Genomic DNA, 20,513 nt, shown 5'->3' on the forward strand with positions numbered 1-20,513 from the left:
AGACACCGCTCTAAGTATCTAGAGTTTGTCTGTGTTCTGCTGTTTAACTCACTGTAAGTGAGCCCCCGTGAACATCCGCTTAGCTGCTTCGGAAAGCGGGGGGGTCACACCTAATGATAACCATGACTCTCACCGTAGCCTACGCCAATTCGATGTTTGAATCACATCGTTCAAGTTCATGTTCATCAGCCAAAGGGTTACAATGAAAACCGCCATGATTACAAATAGTCGTTTGTGCAGTCAGTGGTAACTGCACAAGATACGTGTGACAAACAACATCTCTGTGAATAACACGTACACAAGAACACAAACACATCCACAAACGTGAGGCTGAAATCCACATGCTAGCTCCTTCTGGGAGAAGGAGACGCAAACTGTGAATTTTCTTTGTATTTACACACCGGTTCCAAAGCTAATGGTTAATATGTTTGCCTCGTTCTAAGATTTAGAAGTATAAGCTATTATATATCATGCATAGGAAATTGATAAATTACATTATGTGCCAAAAAGCTACATATTTCTATGTAGACACCTCTGTTTCAAACGGAAATGTGTAACTGAACAAATAATTCTTCACCAGAATGGAAGTTAACACATAGGCAAGAGCAGTTAACTTGCTAAGTCTTTCCTCCGTGCTAAGAGTATTAGTCTTTGTTTCCTGCATCCTTAGTATACTTCCTTCCTAGATACATTGAGGGGAGGTCAGTCTGCATTAGAAGTCTGATACAGAGCTTTTAAAACTTTCCTTCAAATACATAAACAAAAGTCCCATACCGCCAATATTAAATTAGGCCTTGTCGAGCCCAGGCCAGTACAGTTTTGCCTTTTACTACTAACTTAAAATGATTTTTAATTCAGGGGCGCCTGGGTGGCTCAGTCAGTTAAGCATCCGACTTCAGTTCAGGTCATGATCTCGCGGTTTGTGAGTTCGAGCCCCGGATCGGGCTCTGTGCTGACCGCTCAGAGCCCGGAGCCTGCTTCAGATTCTGTGTCTCCCTCTCTCTGCCCCCACCCCTCCCTCCACCCCTCCACCCCCACCCCACTCCCTGAGGCTCTGTCTGTCTCTTTTTGTCTCTCAAAAATAAACATTAAAAAAAATGTTTTTTAATGATTTTTAATTCAAATATCCAAGAGCCAGTCTTGGCTTTGGCATACAATGAATTGCTGTAGATCATTTACATATAAAAGGACACTTTTTAAAGGCTTTAGGTATTCTCTTAAGTGGGTAAGTAGTACTTGTATCAGTTTCCTCTGGATGCTCTAACAAAGGACCACAAAATGGAAGCTTAAAAGAACAAACAGTGTCTTACTGGAGTTCTGGAGGCCAGAAGTCTGAAGTCAGTTTCACTGGACAAGGTGTCGACCTGGAGGGGTCCTTCTGGAGGCTTTCGGGGTGAATGTTTCCTTGCTTTTTCTAGCTTCTGCAGGTGACCCGTGTTCCTTTGTCTCCTAGCCCCTTCCCCTCACTTCACCCTCTTGCTTCCCCCCTCACCTCTCCTCCTTCCTCGTCTACCTTCTCACCTCCCCCTGGAAGGACCTTGGGATTACAAGGGTCCACCTGGATAAGTCAGACTGATCTCCCCACCTCAGGGCCCTTTATCCATCACTCTTGCAAGTCCCTGTTACCATATAAAGTCCCAGAGATTGGGACACGGACAGCTTTTGGGGTGGCCTTGTTCTCAGGGCATTTACAGTGAGATGGACCAAGGATACACTTCAAATCGTGGAGCCATATGACATCTGAGCCCCACGTCCTGGAATCAGAGGTGGTGCTGGATTGGCAGTGGGGAGATCTGCCACGGCCACAGAAGGGTAGCTGGAGAACAGATGGGTCTGCTTTGAAATCCTGGATCTGACTTACTAAGTCAGTTAAGCAAGTTGCTTAACCAATCTGAGGAGTAACCACAGCTCCCAGGCAGGGCTGTCCCGGAAGAGAAATGAGTTACTGTACGTTAAGTACCTGGCAGAGGAGGTGTTTGGGAAATAGCTGCCCTCCCTTTTAAACCCTGTTGGGCCTTCCTACCATATCCTCAGTGATTAAATTACGCCTGTGATTTTTTTTTTAATTTCTAAAAATTAAAAGCACCTCGCAAATATAGATTCATATGATTATAATAGACAAAGCGAGGTAAGCCTACCCTCTGATCGTCTCTCTCCTAAACTGAGAGCCCAGTGAGGGCATAGAAAGCAATGGCTTTCCATGTCATTAGTTGGAGGGGTGAGTGAAATCCATGTATAGAAGAGCTCTGGGTATAAAGGGGGCAAAGGGATGAATGAGAAGAAAAAAGAAATATGAGAGAGCGTGGGTTCGCAGGCTCTGAGAAGATAGAAAAGACCATTTGAGCCCACCTTGCCCTGGATATCACACTGGATGATTTAAGCACATCAGTTCCTTGAATTTCAGTGTCCCCACCTGTCAAACGAGCATTATGAAGAGTATCCCACCTCGCTCTAATTATATACCAATAATAATTTACATACAGATTGAGAAAATGTGTGCACAGTGTCATATAAATGGCGTTCTGGCCCACAAATCTAAAGTGGCCTCATACCCCATTGTTACAAGATATGGTCAGGAGGGGCAAAAACTGTCACCCAGGTTCAAAATGTGCCTTCCATGTCAGCATGGGAAAAACAGGCAACACAACTAAGAAAGAAACTTTGCAACAAAATCTGTCAACAAGCCACTTATCCCCTTCCTCCATAACCAATGCCAACACTTCCTTGTCTAGGACACACCGCGAGCCGTGGACATTTATACCCAGATGCCTCGCAAGGAAGGCAGCCTGCCAACTGGGCCCCTCCCTTCTAAGGAAAATGGCTTCTAAATGACAGATCTAGAGGCTGACTGCTCTCAGGACACCCTGTAGTACAGGTAGAAGCAAAAGGATCAGAAGCAAGCAGCTTACTTTTCCGTCAGTGCCCAAGAACTAAGGGGAAACCCACATCAGCATGAAGCTCTCTGGTCTTTGTCGGCTACAGAAGCACCCGGAAGCGGTGAGCCTCCTCCCTATACAGGGCCTCCACTGGGTTCATTCTTGGGTGTTAGTCCTATTCTTAGTAACCAGGCAGTTTTCTTCTAAGGATCAAATCTCATGGTTTTCTTTTCTGGCTTTGCTCTAGCTATTTTCCTGGGGACAGTCCTAATCCCTGGGCCCCAGTATCCCCACCTTCTCATTAGGTGGGCTGTGCTTAGTTGATCACAGATAAGTAGGATTTTGTACTTGGGATCTCCTAGTACAACCAGTTAATTTTGCAGAGAAGAAAACTGAGGCCCCGAGAGAGGAAGTGACTTGGCAAAGGTGGCAAAGAGGTTGGATGTGAATTTCTGGTCTTTGCCTTGTCTCCTTAGCCAGCTCCTCTGGAACGCAGGGGCAGGGGCTATGGCTTCCTGCTTTTTGAGTCCCTCCAGGTGCCCAGACCCATAGGTGGGTTGGGGTTAGGGGCGGTTGGAATCTGTAGACACGTATCGGTTGGTGGACCTAATTGATGGAACACAGGATTGGTGTATTGAGTTGGGGAGAAATTGCCAAGAGTGATCCAGACTGTGAAGCAGGTCCACATGGTTCTGCACAGCCACTTACCAGCTGGGTGACCTTGGTCAAGTTTCTTGACTTCTCTAAGTCTCCATATCTTCAACTATAAGATGGCGGTGACCATACCTACTCCGCATGGCTTGAAGATTTACTAAGGCTGATATGCTCAGTAGATAGGAGTTGATTTTTGTTGTGGTTCTTATTATTGTGTGATTACAGTAGGGACAAGCACAGGGTCACTATGGGAGGTGGGGAAACAGCGAAAATGTCATGGAGAGATGTTGGGAAAGCACAAGAAAACCAGTCCCTTGCCACCGCTCCTGAAGTCAGGGAGCACTGCCGGCCTGCAGGAAATTCCGCTGATTCTGGTGGGTGGAGAATGCGAGGCAGGGGGGAAACGAAGTGACTCCTATTCCTGGTGCACAGAAGACCTTCGGTTCATCCACCCACAGGGATCCTGGGAGCCCCACCACATCACCAGAATGAGTGGGGCCTCCCCTCCGTGTTCCCACTCACGGCCTGAGCGGTAGGTGACCCTTTATAGACAGTTGCCGTCCACCTGGCTTCCCCTGTGACCGGAGGGGCATAATCCAGGCCAGGGCCCACACTCGACGTGACTTCTCCTCCTAGAAATGGCTCCTCCAGCAAAGCGCTCGGGAGGATGGCAGGCACACGGAGCTCCAGCTGGGCGGGCCACTCAGCTACACGGAAACGGACAGGATGCAGACACAGCTGTGGGGGCAGAATTCCGCTGTCACCCTGGAAGAAAATGGTGACAGAGAGAGAGATGGCTTCCTAAGGAATTGAGGAAATCTCACCTCGGAGGGCAACACAAAGGTACTAATGCCTGGGTTGGCTCATTTCTGGCAGAATGGCCCTGGCTGACAGGTGTGGTTTGGCATGTATGCGTGGCTCTTCCAGCCCCTGGAGTGAGGCCCTCCCCCAGAGGTCAGTCCTGTGGGCAGTCACAACGTGATCATGTTCTCAGTGAACCTCTGCTTATCACTGCAAAAGTGTTACTGACAATTAAGCAGCGAGATAATGACCAAACCGGAGGGATCTGCCATTTTGTGTTTTAAGTTTTTATTGATTTTGAGATAGGGTAGATCAGGGGAGGTGCAGAGAAAGAGGAAGAGAGAGAATCCCAAGCAGGCTCCACACTGTCCTTGCAGAGCCCGACGTGGGGCTCGAACTCACGAACTACGAGATCACGACCTGAGCCGAAACCAAGAGTCAGACGCTTAACCAACTGAGCCACCCAGGCGCCCCGGGGTCTGCCATTTTAATGGGGGCAGAGCAAAGAGGGAAACCAGTAAGATGAAGGAAAGTAGCTCTGGAATCCAGAAGACTTGGGTGTGAGCTCCACCTGTACCACTGCCTTGCACAAGCTGTGCTGCTTTGCCGGAACTCAGTTTTCTCATCTGTGACATGGGAATCATAATCTTTCTCATCTGCTGTGGTTGTGGTGAGGTCCGAGTGAGATATTTATCTGTAAAGGTACTTGGTTAACGGTAAATGCTATACTCTTGTAGTAGGACGTTATTGCTAACTGTCCCTCTCGAAGTTTATCTCAAGGACTTTTAAAGTTGGGAAGGGAATTCTCAGCTATACCTCAAACGACAGAGCTTGGGACAGCCCCGCACCCACTGTGTCGCTTTGGGAGAGTAGGTGCGTCCTCCAGTCTCGGGCCAGGGTAGCCCTTCGGAACTGAACAGCTGTGTGCTTGCTTGAAACCTGAAACCTTCCAACCTGATGGAAATAAAGCCTTTCCATTGAATCAGAGCAAGCCTGCTAAAAACTGCCCCTTTCGGAAGGCAAGGAAGTAACACCTCTGATGGTTGGGTCCCGTGCTGGCCACTGAGCCACTGAGTCATTCCAAAGGTTTCGAGCGGACCCTTTTCCCCCCTGGGTGGCCCGGAGCCTTCAGGACTTCCTGAGTGTGGGAGCAAAATAAGATAATGACTCTACTAGCTTCTTGAGGCTGCCGTGTTGGCATGGCGGTGAGTGTGGCTGAAGGGGAAATGTGTGTGCGCGTGCACGCGTGTGTGCAGGTGGGGGAGAGAGGGCAGGCAAGAGAAGGGAGGAGGGGGATGAGGCTCATTCGGTCTTCCATTCAAGAGTGCTGTTCGGCAGTTGACCGTACATAGGTTCTGTGGCGGATAAGGAAGATGGGGCAAGAGAGACGGGACATGAGTGGGGGGGGGGGGGGAGGAAAAAGAGCTCAAAAAGGAGGTTATTTGATAGAATATTCTGAGCCGTAGAGTCCTGGGCAAGCGGGCAGGCAGGAGGGCCTTCCCCCAGAGAAATCCTGTCAGGGTCTGTGTGGGAAACCTCTCCTGTCAGGTCATTTTACCCTCCTGGGTTTCTTCAACCAAAGACGAACGTACAAGGCAATTCAAAGAGCTCTTGCCTGAAAAGTAGCAGCAGCCCATTCTGATTCCTGACCCTTCGCAGGTGCTCAGCAAACAGAAATGGAAGGCCAGGCATCAGTCCTCCAGGGGAAGCTGAGTCTGGCTCGGAGCCAGTTTCAGAATCCTGAAGCCCAACTCAGAGGCCTGGGACTAACTCTCAAGCGGGAACCCCTTCTACAGATTCAGGAAGGCACTTTGCACACGGACTCTGCAGTGAGGAGGCAGATAGCACGATCCATTTCAGTAATTTCACAGCAAAATGTTCTTCTCTGAGACGTGTGCAGGACATGCATTAGGCCTTGCTTCACCCATTCTCAGACCCCTACTAGGAGCCTGGGGGGATTCAGCTCCACTCAAATGACCTTTATTGACAGTACATCCTGTCTACGGGTAATGCAGTGAGGGCTAGACATACACAAGGAATACAGTCCGTTCCCTGCCCTTCAACAGCTCTCAACTCAAAGGAGAGGGGAAACCCTACCTATTGACAGATGAAGAAACTGAAGCTACATGTGATACCATTAAAACGTTCATTAGTTATTTCCTTCATTCATTTATTCAAACAACTTTTATGGAGTCCGCTTGAGGTGCCAGGCCCTGTCCTGGATGCTGGAGGCTGACACAGAGAACAGTCAGGCACATCCTGCCCCATTGTGGGGCAGACCCCCATTGGCACAGACCATGACAAATAAGTGGAACGCTTCGGAATTTATATTCTGGTGGTGCCCTGGACCCCTGTGACTTGTATCTGTGTGGCTTCAGTTTCATCATATGTACATGCCATTCAGAAATGGCATGTAATGGGAAGGTGCCGGGTGCGTGTGTGTGTCTGTGTGTGTGTACACGAAACCTCCTGAAATTGCTGCCTCAGATCTCAGGGAGTTCGGGGGAGAAGGATGACTGGAGAATGGTGTGAGAAAAGGCAGCCCCGGCCAGTTTAAGTGAGGAAGTGGTAACTGCAAGGAAGAGGTTGGCAGGGGGGACGGTATAGCTGAGAGCATGAGTTGGACATTCAACCTGCATCAAGACAGTGGTCAAGAGCATGGACCAGGGACAGTCAATTAGATCTGCCACTTACTAGCTGTGCAATCTTGAGGAAATGGCCTAATCCCTTTAAATCTCAGCTTTCTGACCTATAAAATGAAGATAACTATGCATATCTCTCAAGGGTGTACAGGCATCATTGTGGGGATTCACTGAAATACTCTCTAATTAATCAGTGGCGCCTTCTAGGAATTCAGTAAGCTATTGTCATTCGTCAGCAGCATCATCGTTATCAAAAGTGTCCCACTGGGAAGGAGTAGCATAAGGTGACAATGAGTGTACAAGGGGACTTTCCTGGTCAGGGCAGGCCTGAGTGGATCGAAGGCCCCCTCCCTATCTCTCTGGGGATTTCAAGCACCCGTGGGAGAAAACGACATCGTGGACTAGACCTTCAGGGCCCAGGCTGCATCAGAGTGGGAGGGAGTATGCTGCACCTGACAGTGAGTGGCTGGGGCCCCAGAGCCCCTGGCTGGGTGGGGTGGGGCTCTGGGGCCTTTGAAGAAGGACAGCAGTTTATCGGTCTTGTCTCCCCACAACCCCACAAGTAGGTTCCTCAGAAAGAGATAAGCTCAACCCACCAGTCTCCTTCCCAGAGAGCAGGTACTTTTGAGTTTTAAATAACCACATTTTTTTTTCCTATTTACACAAATGCTTATATTTGCAAAGTGTAGAAAAGTTAAATAACATTTTATAATGATCCTGAGCCTCACCACCCAAAACAGTCACTCTTCTGTAGTCCAGATATTTTTAGTGCTTTATTTTTTGTTTTTTTTTAAAGGTAAAGTTATAATCAGAATATAATTCTATTCTACTTTCTCACTTAACATTACTTTGTAAGATTTTGCTATTACAGACTTTACCTACAAAATTTTAAGTCTGCCTTTGGTTTTAAATAGATGATGTGTTTTTATCTAATCATTCCTGCACTTTTAGACTGTTTCCAATTTTATACTTTTTAAATAACATCACATTAACATCTTTGGATGCAGCATATTCTGTAACTTGAATTATTTACTTAGATTAAGTCCTCAGAATAGAGTTCATACAGTTAAAGGGCATAAACATTTATAAAGCTTTTAATGTTTTAGGCATCTCAAAATGTCTTCCAGGTTTTTTTTAATGTTTATTTATTTTTGAGAGAGACAGACAGACAGACAGACAGACAGAATATGAGTGGGGGAGGGGCAGAGAGAGGGAGAGACACAGAATCCGAAGCAGGCTGCAGGCTCCAGGCTCCGAGCTATCAGCACAGAGCTAGACAAGGGGCTCAAACTCACAAACCATGAGATCATGACCTGAGCCAAAGTCAGATGCTTAACCAACTGGGCCAACCAGGCATCCCATGTTTTCCAGTTTTTTAATGGTATATGTAACATTAAAATGTTAAAACATAAAGATAAATAAAGTGAATGGAAAAAATGGGATGGTGCCTGGGTGGTTCCAGTTGGTCGGGCATGTTTAGTCTTGATTTCAGCTCAGGTCATGATCTTGTGGTTCCTGAGATGGAACCCCATGTCGCTGACAGCGCGGAGCCTGCTTGGGATTCTCTTTCTCCCTCTTTCTCTGCCCCTCCCCTGCAACTAGATTCAAAACCATTTCGATACTGGTTTCACAGATGGAGTATACTGCACTATAGAGCATTGGAGTGACCAGTGCAAGTTCATAGATCTAGTAAGTCTCAGAGATGAGAATTGAAACCTAATGTGTTGGGTCCAATGCTCCTTCCATACACGATTCAATGTGGTCATTTTTGTTCCAAAACATTTTTGTGTTTTGAGCAATTTGAGAGCAAGGTGTGCATAAGGTGACAATGTGCTAAGGGGGAGCCTGAGGGAAGCTCTCTATTGGTGTGTCACATATCTCTGTCCTTGACTTTATGCTGTTCAGCATTTTAATGAAGATGGATAAAGGAGGCTTACCCAAATTTCAAGTAACATATCACTAAGGTGCTGAGAGACAAGAGCAAGATACAAACTCAGTGGACCTGAAGGGAGGACCCAAACTCTTCCTATTAGAAAGAAGTATAAATATTTATTTTCTTTCCAGAAAGTGGGGAGTAGGGGTGGAGGAGAGGAAACTATATACAGCAAGGGGGAAAACTGACCTTATAGCATGTCTATTAAAAATATTTGAACCTGGGGGCTCCCGGGTGGCTCAGTCAGTTAAGTGTCCAACTTTGGCTCAGGTCATGATCTCACAGTTTGTGGGTTTGAGCCCCGCGTTGGGCTCTGTGCTGTCAGCTCAGAGCCTGGAGCCTGTTTGGAATTCGGTGTCTCCCTCTCTCTTTGCCCTTCCCCTGTCCATACTCTGTCTCTGTGTGTGTGTGTGTGTGTGTCTCAAAAATGAATAAACATTTTTTTTTTCAACGTTTATTTATTTTTGGGACAGAGAGAGACAGAGCATGAACGGGGGAGGGGCAGAGAGAGAGGGAGACACAGAATCAGAAACAGGCTCCAGGCTCTGAGCCATCAGCCCAGAGCCTGACGCGGGGCTGGAACTCACGGACCGCGAGATCGTGACCTGGCTGAAGTCGGACGCTTAACCGACTGCGCCACCCAGGCGCCCCAAAAATGAATAAACATTTTAAAAACATTTTTTTTAATGTTTGAAAATATATTTAACTCCCCCTGCTTAGTGCTGGCCAAAAATGTAATGTGGGAGCCACCAAGTTGCATAATCCAGGGGGCCCCATTTACATGTACGTCAATGAGACAGCCTTGGATATGGTTGCCAAAAAGCTGCAGTGAATTTAGGCTGCCTTAATAGAACTGCTGGGTCATTAAAGAAATCTTCATGATACTTGTTAAAGACTATAAGGTCAGACTTATTCAGTAGGGACTTCTACAATGGCGTTTTGTAGTAGGGGAGAGAGCTTGGGCTCAACTCCAAATACAACAAGGACAAGTGAAGATTTATAGCCAAGGAGCAGAGGCAGTGGATGGAAAGTTACTAAGATGAAACATGGGGGGTAGAGGGGATTCTGGCTAAACAAACTTGACAGGATTATTGTTGAAGGCAAGCTGGAGTGGTAAGATACTGGTGGTTGGGGGGTGGGGGGTGAGGGTGGGGGGTGGGGATAAGGAATTTGCCCAGAAATCAAGGGTAGAGAGTTTTCCCTCAACTGATCCAGCAGAATTCTTGCTAAAAAACGAAGCAGAGGTGAACACAGAAGCCCAAGTCAGGGCCTCATGAGAAGAGAGTTCAAAGGTGATGATAAAAGGTCTGAGAAACATGTCATGTTTATCTTTCAGAAGACATTGATTGAATACCTACTATGCACCAGTTAAATAGTACAGGCAACAAAACTAAATTCCTGGCCCAAAGAACTTTATGTTCTGCTGTCAGTATAGGGAGAGACTAAAAATAAGCTGGTATATGAAAATAAGCAAGATAATTACAGTATGATAAATACCATGAGGGAAATAAAGGAAGGAAAATTGTAGAGTGGGATATCATCTCTAGAGCAATTAGTGAGGCAGAGGAAAATGAAGTTTGGGGTGTCAGAGACACAGAGGCAACTCAGAAAATGAGGGAGAGGCTGATTGTGTTGAGTGCCGCGGGGAGCACACAGAGCAGAACAGAGGAGTACCCAAAGAATTTGGCAACATGGAAGTCATCTGTGGCATAACCCAAGAGCAGCTTTGGCTGGGATACTGAAAATGGAGGCCCAGTTGGGTGGGTTGAAGAAAGAATGGGAGGTGAGGAAGTAGAAACAATCTTTTCTAGAAGTTTTGCTCTGAGTGAGGAAAATAGAATGGGGTGTGGCTAGTGGAGGATATAGAGTCAAGGAAGGATATAGAGTCAAGGAAGGATGTATTTTAAAAGATGGAAGGTATTAGCCCACAATTGTGTACAGATGGGAAGGCTCTAGTAGAGGAAGGGAAAGTGACGATCAGTAGAGAGGGAGGAGAGACACATAATCTTTGAGATGGCAAGTGGAGATGGGTCCAGCGCGTAGGTGGAGGACTCGGCCTTTAATAGAGGCAGGGAGACAGAATGCTTACTACAGAGGAAGCGTTGTAACTGGAAAGAAACTGGAAAATATGAGGTCAGCTGCCAGTAGGCTTGTAGGCTTGGTGGTAGGAAGGTGTTAACCACTTCCATTTTCTGAATGAAAAATGAGCCTGATATTGAGTGGAGCAGAATGCAGGTTTGAGAAATAGGGAAAGCTATGAAGTGAGTGCCTTGGGAAGTGAGAGTCCATACTGATGGGAAACTTAGCAGGACTGCTGGGTGGAACAGAGCATCCATCTGAGGTTCACGCAAGCCTCAGATATTGACTCTGGCTGGCTTGAGCAACAAATCTGTTGGAAGAATGGAGAGAGTTCACGTGGTCATAGGAAAAGCTGAAGGACCAGGGACTCATGGACAGCAGCTGTTGGGATGAGTGGATTCCATCCCTTCACATTCAGATTCCAAGGAGAGAGCAATGGCCAGATTGAGGCGAAGAACGATGATTTTATTGTAAATCTCACCAAGACTGTGCTTAGTGGGAGGGGAAGGGATACTTCATCTAGCAAAACTGTGGTCTTATTACCTAAGGAAGAGGGAAAGGATTCTGGATAGACAAAACCAGATGACCCCTATGTAGTCATGAATTAAAAATAACTAGTTAGGGGTGCCTGGGCGGTTCAGTCAATTAAACCTCTGACTCTTGATTTTGGTTCAGGTCATGATCTCAAAATTTGTGAGTTCCAGCCCCAAATCAGGCTCTGTGCTGACAGTGTGGGGCCTGTTTGGGATTCTCTCTCTCTCCTTCTCTCTCTGCACCTCCCTTGCTCTTGCTCTCTCTCTCCCTCTCAAAAAAATAAACAACAACAACAACAACAAAAAAACATAAGTAGTTAGCAGGATTGTGTGTTTTCCCCAGCAGTACTTTTCTCTGGGGCAAGCTCAAAGAAAGTGTGTCATTGGGATTGAACTAAGTAAGCTTTCTGGAATAAGGAGCTTATTATAGTAATTAGACCTTACACAATCGTGGGAGGAGCTGGGCAAGTAAAAGTCCAAATTTGGAGCTGAAGAATCAGAAAAAAGCCACGATCCAGCCCTGGCACTGGAGAATGAGTAGGCATGTGTAGGAATTCTGGAAGCTAGCCATATCCAGCTGCTGCAGTAGGACCACAAAGGGGGCTGGTGTGGAAGTCCAGGGATGGTTGTTGGTTCTCCACTGTAACTGCATCTGCGAGTTCACACCCAAGTGTCTGGGCTGGGTCTGGTGTCACTGTTGGCCAGCACTGCCAGAAAGTGGGAAGAGAGATCCCGAAAGGGAAAAGTAAGTACAACCCGTACAACCCTCAGCGTGTAATGGCTGCTATTTCACTCTGCTTCCCAGATCTTGTACAACCTCACTTTTGACCAACTCTAACCTTGAACCATTCGGCAAAAGGGATTCTGGGAAGCAGATCCCAGTGTAAATAAGTCATCAATTAAAAAAAATACAACACAGGGGGGCACCTGCGTGGCTCAGTTGGCTAAGCGACCGACTTTGGCTCAGGTCATGATCTCGCAGTTTGTGAGTTTGAACCCCGCGTTGGGCTCTGTGCTGACAGCTCAGAGCCTGGAACCTACTTCAGATTCTATGTCTCCCCTCTCTCTACCCCTCCCCTGCTCATGCTCTGTCTCTCTCTCTCAATAATAAATAAACATTAAAAAAAAAAAAAAACCATGGTGGGGTGACTCAGTCGGTTGAGCATCTGACTCTTGATTTCAGCTCAGGTTATGATCTCAGAGTTCGTGGGTTCAAGCCCCATGTGGGGCTCTGTGCTGACCGTGCGGAACCTGCTTGGGATTCTCCCTCTCCCTGTCCCTCTGCCCCTCCCCTGCTTTCATGCTCTCTCTCAAAAATGAGTAAATTAAAAACAAACAAACACGGTGAATGTTAACAGAAGAAAAGACAGGGGCACTTGGGTGGCTTAGTCGATTAAGCGGCCGACTTCGGCTCAGGTCACGATCTCATGGTTTGTGGGTTGGAGCCCCGTGTTTGGCTCTGTGCGAACAGCTCAGAGTCTGGAACCTGCTTGGGATTCTGTGCCTCCCTCTTTCTGCCCCTCCCCCACTCATGCTCTATCTCTCTCTGTCTCTCAAAAACTGAATAAATGTTTTTAAAATTTTTTTTAATAAAAAAAAAAAGAAGAAAAGACAGACCAGGATTTAGGTTTTCTTCCAGGTACTGGACAGTCTCTCAAAAACTGAATAAATGTTTTTAAAATTTTTTTTAATAAAAAAAAAAAGAAGAAAAGACAGACCAGGATTTAGGTTTTCTTCCAGGGAATGATTGTAATGATGGACTGTAGGGTCCAGAACACGGGGTTTGTGTAAATTGGCAGTCTGAAGGTCAAAGGGTATGCTAGTTAGGTGAGCTGTAAGGATGAAAGATGATAGGAAGTGGGATATGAATTTGAGGCTTTGGATGTGTTATAGTTGCTGGTGATGAGGAGGTCAAGGGCAGCCAAGGTGATGACGACCCGTGTGTTGGAAGAATCATTCACGAGTCTGTTGAAGTGGCTGAGAATGGAGCCTGGAAGAGCCAGAGGGAAAGAAAGTCAAGGAGACAAGGGCCGAAGTCATCAGCGAGCAGTAAGGACAGGTGGACACCAAGGTTGAGAGAAGCTGGAGAATTTGAAGTAGAAGGAAGAGAAGTGGTTTTTAAATGGTGATAGAGAACAAGAAGGGCTCCTACCCACTTCCTGGCCTTGAGGCACATGAAGTGTAGGGGAAAAAAATCAACCTGTCTTCTGAGAGAGCTGCAGGGGAAGCAGTGTCCTCAAGGGAGCACCAGATTTCACTTAATGAAAGGAGGTGGGAAGGGCATTCACGGGAGAGGCGAGAACATACGAGGGAACGGGGCAAGCTCTCACCGTGTCATCCAAGAGGTGCAATGCAATGTCCCCCAGGAGGGGAGGGGTGGGAGGGTGAGTCAGATTAGAAATTATATTAGGACTTGTCAGTTTGAAATGTCAGAAATCCAGCTCAAACTTAATTAAGCAAAAGAAAAGAGAATTTATTTTGCTCACATGCCTGAAGGCCAGTGGGACTGCTGGCTTTCGTCTCAGAGGCATCGGGGACCCAAACATGTCCCCAGGGTGCTCTCCTCTGCGTTGGCTCTGTTCTCAGGCAGCTTCTCCCCACAGAGCAGTGGATGGCTGTCCAACAGGTAGACCAGTCTTCAGCCACCGCCTCTTCCCTTATCACACCAGTGAAATCCCGACCCTAACCGTCCACTGTAGCTAGTGTGGAGGCATCTCTGATTGGCCAGGCCTGGGTCCGCTGCCCACTTACGGTGGACAGAACTCACCAGAACCGCATGTTGGCAAGTAAGGGAATGGTTCTTCAAAGGAAAACTGCAATGCAGTCATCGAGAGAAGGAGGGCAGGGTACTGGACAGGCAAAACGTAGGATGTCCATATCAGATGCGTAAAGAGCAGGATGGGGACGATGTGTCAGGGTGATAGTGAATCACTGCAGAGGCTGGGATTTGGACTTCTGGCGGTCACTGAGGAAAATGGTATGAGGCAAGATGGGGTTAGCACCGATAACTTCTTAGGGGAAGAAGGCAAACTTTACATTAGTCCTAGAGCTCCAGAATGGGGCCTTGGGCATAGCACCATCTAGCTGTGCGTCATGGCACAGCCAGGAAGCCAGGGCACAAGAGGGTCTCCGGATGATGGATTGTTCACTGGCTCAGCTCCAGATAGTTTGTGGTCTAGGAGAGGCGAGGAGTCCTTCGAAAATGTCTGAAGGTAGTGGAGAGGTTGGGGGAGAAAAAGTTGAGAAAGAGGTGATTGACAGCAGCTCTTGTCAATTTGAAGAACCGACCTGTGAAAGAGGGAGGAAACTTAAGTGGCTCCAGAGTAGAATCAGAACCAATGTGTAGAAGTGAGGCAACAGTCTCGATCTAATAATTACAATTAGAACTGTCTAAAAAGAAGGGGACCTTCTTTTGAGGTGGCGAATTCCTTGTCCCTAAATGTGTTTAAGCAGTGATTTGAATGCCTCTAGTCAGCGATATTATATAAAGGCTCCTGTTGTTGGTATGAGATCAAACCAGAACACTTTTGGGGTGCCTGGGTGGCTCAGTTGGTTAGGTATCTGGCTCTTGATTTCAACTCAGGCCATGATCTCATGGTTGGTGAGTTCGAGCCCCATGTCGCTGACAGCGCAGCACCTGCTTGGGATTCTCTGTCTCTGTCTCTCTCTCTCTGCCCTCCCCCATGCTTGCTGTCTCGCAAAATAAATAAATAAACATTTAAAAAAAATCAGAGCACTTTTTAGAAAAATTTTCAATGTTTATTTATTTTTGAGAGAGAGAGGGACAGAGTGTGAGTGGGGCACGGGCAGAGAGAGACACACACATAGAATCTGAAGCAGGCTCCAGGCTCTGAGCTCCCTCTCTCTCTCTGCCCCTTCCCCGCTCATGCTCTGTCTCCATCTCTCTCAAAAATAAATAAACATTAAAAATTTAAAAAAAAATTAAGTTGAGTAAGCTCTATTCGTGAGCTAGTTTGTTCATTTGCTCAAAATCCATGCAGAGGACTACCTGCATGCCAGGCACCATGGTAGCTGAGAGGGTACACAGGTGAGTGGGTCAGAGCTCCTGCTCCGTCTGGGGAAGAAGTGAGACAGAAGATCACCTCCCAAGCGCCAGGCACTGGCTGGACACGTTGCATCATTTTTATGTCTTCCTCTTTGACAATGCCATCAGGCAAGGATGATTCATTTTTAGAAGAAAACTGAGGCACAGAAAAGACTGTCCAGAAAATGAGAGCCAAAGCTCAAACCCAAGTCTGTCCGGCTCCCATGTTGCCTATGAACAAATAAGCAAAATACAATCACAAAACAAATCTGTTTTCATAGGTTTTTCACATTTTCTTTCAGGAGCCCCAGGAACAAAAGGATCATTTTTTTTTTTTTAAGCCTATGATCAGATGCAGAGAATGAAGCAAAAACCGCCTTGTTTGGTCCTAGTTTAGTCCTGGTGGATACCCAAATGGAAGCCAGCAAAACCAGGTACAGGAGTGGCCGAGGAGCAACCCCGTCCAGCCCTGTGAGGGGGTCAGTCCCACAGCCCGGGACAAGTTTCTGGCCGCCTTGCCGCGCTGCGGGAGAGAGCCACGGCACAGGTGCCATCTAGTGGTGAGTCCAAAGCCTCGTTGCAAGGCTGGAGAAAAGTTCTGCTTCCAACATGCTTTCAGGATAGGCAAGGACCTAAGACTCAGTCCGCTGTAACGGGTGAGTCCTGAATCCCAGGCTCAGAGCCCGTCGTAGCATCCCCAAAGAAATCAATCTTATAAAGAAATCAATGCCCATGTTGTCATCAGATCCATATCTCTGAACTCAGTGGCCTCTGTCAGCCCATTCCTTCACCTTCCAGGCTTTCCAGAAAGAAATACGAATGCCCTTCTATACTCTCCTTTGTACTTACAGTCAAGTTAGTCACAAGTAAAAAAAAACAGGACTCAGTTAATCTACTCTTGCAGCTCCAAACACACACGTGTGCGTGCGCGTGTGTACACACACACACACACACACACCCAGGGTCATTCATCAGAGAGCCTCTCCAAGAGAGCCTAAACACAAGATCCAGGTGGGAAAAAAAAACAGCAGCACGAGAAGGCCAAGGGACAAAGACCACCAAGGAAGAAAATGCTGCTCTTGCAAAAGGAACGCCCATAAATAGAACCTAGCAAACAGCAGCTCTCTATTGAGGTACCAGGCTACCTTCAGGGCCTCCCTCCTGCCCTCCTGTCCCCTCACTTATGCCACATTTCAGCTCTGGCCCCACCTTCCACAAGGCAGACAGTTGTGCAGAGCCTGGGCCCGGACAGGAGGGAAGACTGGCATTTTCAATGGTCCAGACATGTGGGCTTGGCCTTGGTATAAAAGGTGCTGAAGAATCTACATGACATCCTGGAGGATTTTCTCTGAATACAACTGGGTGATGTAGCGTTCTCTACTCTCATACTGACTTTTGTACCTGATTCACCCAATTTAGTCATTCATTATATAAATGAATCATATTATATGTTCCTGTGAATGCATATATTTTAATTAAAAAACATATTTCCATTTTAGGTCTTCTGGTAGGCAAAATAATCCCTCCCTCCAAAAATGTTCACATCTTCATCCCCAGGGCCTATGAATACATTACTTTGCATGGCCAAAGAGACTTTGCATATGCAATTAAGGTTAAGGACCTTGAGATGGGGAGATTATCTTGGATTATCTAGGTGGACCCAATCTAATCACATTAGCCCTTTAAAAGCAGAAAACCTTTCCAGGATATGGTCAGGGGGAGAGAGAGAGAGAGAGAGAGAGAGAGAGAGAGAGAACTGCAGATGAGTCTGAAAGATTTGATATTGCAGGCTTTGAACACAGAGAAAGAGGGCCACGTATGAACCAGAGATTGTGGGCAGCCTCTAGAACCTGGAACAGACAAGGACACGGATCCTTCCTGGAGTCTCTGGAAAGGAATGCAGCCCTGTGGATGTCTTGCTTTTAACCCAGCAAGAGCGTGTCAGACTTCTGCAGACCTGTCAGATAATTTGCATCGTCGTTAGCCCTAAACTGTGGCAACTTGTTAGAGGAGCCATACAAGCTAACACAGGTCTCCTTGGGATTTGAGATCTCAGAGTCTCATTCAGCATCAAAGGCAGAACTGCCTGAAGCTATGCTAGTCTCAGAGACTTTGCTCTGATGGGGGCCATGGTTTTTGGATTTTATTTTAGGACCTGAGGGAAAGGCATCATTTCTGTTAATAATCTATTTTGTTATTCAGAAACCAAAAGCTCTGCTTAGCCCCATGTAGTAAGCTTCCAATAAATGTTTTCAGACTCTTCAAAGAATTCTGAATTAGGGGGCTCTTGGGGATGGCGTCTATGGCCCTCATCATTGACTTGGACACCCTCGAGAAATAGACATGTGAATACGTAGCAGAGCGCAGGCATAAAAGGACTGTCCCCACCAGGAACTATTGGCTCCTTAAGAAATCTTTATTGAATCATAAAGCTGTCCAAACCTCCTTTACACAGTAATTCCATTCTTGGGAATTTTTTGTATTTGAAACAGATTCCAAAAAAGCTAAATAAAATGTGCATAAAAATTTTATGACAAGACTATCTATAACAGTAAAAGCAACAACAACAAAGCAAACAGTCAGAATTCCAACGTAAGGAAACCTTTAATAAATTGCTGTTCGGTGCTATTGGGGAACCATGAAAGGTTGCAATTAGTCATGCTATAGAAACAGGGGAATGTTCTTATGACCTTAAATGGAAGCGGCATAATATAAAATAGTAGTCGTTCAATAATCCCTTATTGACCACATGCTATATATCAGGGATTCTACCAAGAGCCGAACAATTAAGTGGGGCCAAAGGAGATAATACTCGTGGCCCTTATCGACTCAGATATGCCATGATTGCAAATGTGTAAAATGATCGATACACGGGGAAGAAGATGTGCCAGAAAATGAAGCCAGGTGTTATGTTAGGGCATGGTAAATATTCTACTTAAATTCTCAAATGATCTTTCCGTCATAATCATTTGATTAAAGGACAGGACAGGAAGGAACGTAAACCACTGGACCTAAGTCCCAATGCAGAGCACCTTGCTGAGGAAGTGGGGTCTGAATACAACCCTTTAAAAAATACAAGAAACAGCAAGCTGGCAGGACAGGAGGCCAGGCTCCTTCCTACCAGAGGGAGCAGGAATCCAGATGATTCACACACAGGTGATGTGTCCATGATGAACACACAGGTGCTTCCCAATGGGGTCAGCTCTGGGAGGCTACATTTGAGCCTGTCTGTTCTGTGTACTTGGGAAACTTACGCCGCACCAGGAGGCCCTGCGGGACAGCAGCACCTGTCTCTACCTGTCCCCCTGGCAGCCGAGAGGTTAACTGTAAAAGCAGATGCTGCATTACCAATGTCTGTATCTGGCAAGCCACATGCACTGGGCCTACCTCAGTTTCCCAGGGTGAACAAGGAAGGCCAGGGCTTTTTAATTTCTTAAAAAAAAAAAATTTTTTTTTAATGTTTATTTATTTTTGAGAGAGAGACAGGTTGTGAGCAGGAGAGGGGCAGAGAGAGAGGAGGAGACACAGAATCTGAAGCAGGATCCAGGCTCTGAATTATCAGCATGGAGCCCCACGCGGGCTCAAACACACCAACTGCAAGATCATGACCTGGGTCCAAGTCAGACGCCTAACCAACGGAGCCACCCAGGTGCTCCGTTCATTTTCAAACCGCCTTCTAGGGATGCCTGGGTGGCTCAGTCAGCAAAGTGTCCGACTCCTGATTTTGGCTCAGGCCATGATCTCACGCTTCGTGAGATCAAGCCCCACAGCAGGCTCTTTGCTGACAGCTCGGAACCTACTTGCAATTCTCTCTCTCTTTCTCTCTCTCTCTGCCCCTCCCTCCACTCCCATTCTCTCTCTCCACCTCCCCCTCAAGATACATAAATAAAAATAAATAAATAAAGTGCTTTCTAAGGCTGTGGCTGTGGGAGCTCTGCCAGGCTCTAGGGCAAGTGAGATGGACCCTAAGTAGGCACAGCCCTGACCATTAGCTTATAATCCGAAGTCACTGTTATGACGGTACAGATACGAAGAGCATTTAGGTGACTGAACGACTACAGAGCTCACGACAAAAGGGAAAGAGACTTGTCAGCAACGAACATTAATTGCACAACATGGATGTGTAAGGTAGGGTGTGGTTAGGAAAGGTATTTATAGAGACCTCATCTTCTGACTTACCTTCCCCTGTCAAGCCGCAAGTTGCTTTTTTTTTTTTTAATTTTTTTTTTCAACGTTTTTATTTATTTATGGGACAGACAGAGACAGAGCATGAACAGGGGAGGAGCAGAGACAGAGGGAGACACAGAATCGGAAACAGGCTCCAGGCTCCGAGCCATCAGCCCAGAGCCCGACGCGGGGCTCGAACTCACGGACTGCGAGATCGTGACCTGGCTGAAGTCGGACGCTTAACCGACTGCGCCACCCAGGCGCCCCCGCAAGTTGCTTTTAAATAAAATTCACAGCAGAGTTTTATCAACTCATCCTATAGCCAGGCACTGTGCTTAGTGCTTCCCTTGGATTATTTCATTAACTCCTCATAGCAACCCAAATAGGTGGTAATATGATCTCCATGTTACCTTTGAGAAAATAGGAGTTTAAACAAATAACTTGCCCAAGGTCGCATAACTAATCGATGTTCTGGGGCTTGGACCAGTCTTGAGGAGACGCACCCATGCCTCACCACCGCAACTGGAACTCTCTGTCTGTTTAATTCGACCCCTTCTTCCAAATCTAGTAAATAAGACAGGCTTCCCTGCCCTCCCCACTGTCCTACCTCCGACCAGTTGCCCAACCTCCTGTGTTTTGTGTCTCTCTGGGCCCCAATTGCTGTCCAGCTGACATCCCGACCCCTGTTTCCTTCTGTCAGGATCTCATTTCAAATACACTTCTGTTCTAGTCCTTCTCTGCTTCATGTTAGTCGTCTGCTGGCCCTTTATACTGTTCCTTGGG

At 46.8% G+C, this 20,513-nt stretch overlaps 1 long non-coding RNA gene across 1 annotated transcript; it reads right to left on the reverse strand.

The window, feature by feature from the left end:
• Positions 1-1,098: 1,098 nt before the first annotated feature.
• On the reverse strand, positions 1,099-17,147 carry LOC147581566 (uncharacterized). The gene is made up of 2 exons (XR_015250035.1): positions 14,005-17,147; positions 1,099-4,295 (listed from the first exon to the last, which is right to left on the reverse strand). It is a non-coding gene; the product is annotated as an uncharacterized LOC147581566 (long non-coding RNA).
• Between the last annotated feature and the right edge of the window lie 3,366 nt (positions 17,148-20,513).

This window comes from Puma concolor, chromosome B1 (assembly GCF_028749965.1).
Source record: "Puma concolor isolate L17-30 chromosome B1, mPumCon1.1.hap2, whole genome shotgun sequence".
Classification (NCBI taxonomy): Eukaryota; Metazoa; Chordata; class Mammalia; order Carnivora; family Felidae; genus Puma; species Puma concolor.